The sequence below is a fragment of the Phalaenopsis equestris genome, unplaced genomic scaffold (assembly GCF_001263595.1).
Source record: "Phalaenopsis equestris unplaced genomic scaffold, ASM126359v1 Scaffold235084, whole genome shotgun sequence".
Lineage (NCBI taxonomy): Eukaryota > Viridiplantae > Streptophyta > Magnoliopsida > Asparagales > Orchidaceae > Phalaenopsis > Phalaenopsis equestris.
This window is the reverse complement of record NW_018252973.1, coordinates 76,088-77,486: the sequence shown is the minus strand read 5'-3', so window position 1 is coordinate 77,486 and position 1,399 is coordinate 76,088.

The window sequence follows — 1,399 nt, the reverse complement described above, 5'->3', positions numbered from 1 at the left end:
AAGAGAACATGTGAGTTTGAGAGAAAAATGAAGCTAAGTGAGAGAGTGAGAGAGAGAGAAAGGGGGAAAGGCTAGAGAGAGTGAAAGAGAGAGAATAAAAGGGGGACTACTAGAGAGAGTGCTAGAGAGATGAAGAAAGAGAGAGAAGCAAGGGTAAGGAAAGAAAAGATATAGAGAGAGTGAGAGAGATGAAGCGAGAGAGAGAGAGAGAGTAAGAAAGATGTAGACTACAAAGAGATAGAGGGAGGGAGATTGAGAGAGGGAGAGATAAAGAATTTAAGAGAGATCTAATGAAGAGGTAGAATGAGAGAAAGATGGGAAACAGAGAAGAGAGGGGAGCAAAATAGGTGAAGAGACAAGGAAAGAGAGGTAAAGAAATAGAGAGTGAGAGCAAAAGTATGAGAGAAAAGAGACAGTGTGTGAGAGAAGAGGGAAAAAAGAGTGAGTTAGAGAAGAGGGAAAAAAGAGTGAGTGAGAGAGAAAGAGGGGGGATGGACAAAGATTAAAGAGAGAGTGAGAGAGTAAGAGAAAGACAAGAGGAAGGTGGAGAAAGGAGAGAGCAAGAGAGGAGTGTGGCTCATATAAAGATAGAATTGAGAAAGAGTTTAGGAGAGAGGGATGAAGAGAGATAAGTGTGAGAAGGGAGAGCATATATAATGAGTGCATAGAAGTGCGACAAAGGTTTATAGAGGGCAGAAGATCTCAAGAGCGAGGAAGATAATGATAGCAAGAGGAAGACTGAGAGATAGAGAGCAAGATAGATAAAGAGAGCAAGAAAGAGGTAGAGAGAACTATGAGAGAGATTGTTAGAGAGATATTGACAAAGAGAGAGAGGAATAGAGAGGAAGGGATAGATAGTCAGATAAAGTAGAAAAGATATAGAGTATGAGAGAGTGAGAGAGTGAGAAAGAAAGAGAGTGAACATAGAGGGGAAGGGGAGAGGGGGAGGGAGAGAGAAAGAAAGAGAAGGATAGATAAAGAAAGAAATCAAGAGAGAAAGAGATAAATGAGAGATAAGGAGATGGAGGAAGATGGACTAATAAAAGGAGGGAGAGAGGAAGGCAGGGAAGATAGAACAATAGAGAGAAGAGAGACCAAGAGAGAGAGTGCAAGAAAAAGGAGAGTGAAAGGTAGTGAAAGAGCCAGCAAGAATAAAAAGATACAGAGAGAGCAAGGTAGAGAGCTAGAAAGGGAGCTAAAGACATTGAAAAAAGTGAGTCGAGCTGGAATAATTGAGGGTGAGGAAGAAACAAACTGAGATAAAGAAAAGAGAGGAGGGAGGGAAAAATAAGTTGTGCAACATTATGGAGATTCTGAGATAGAAAGCAAGAGGGCAAGAGGGAGTAAGCAGGAAAGAGAGATATAATAAGAAAGAGAGTTGAGGAGTGAGAGAGATCTA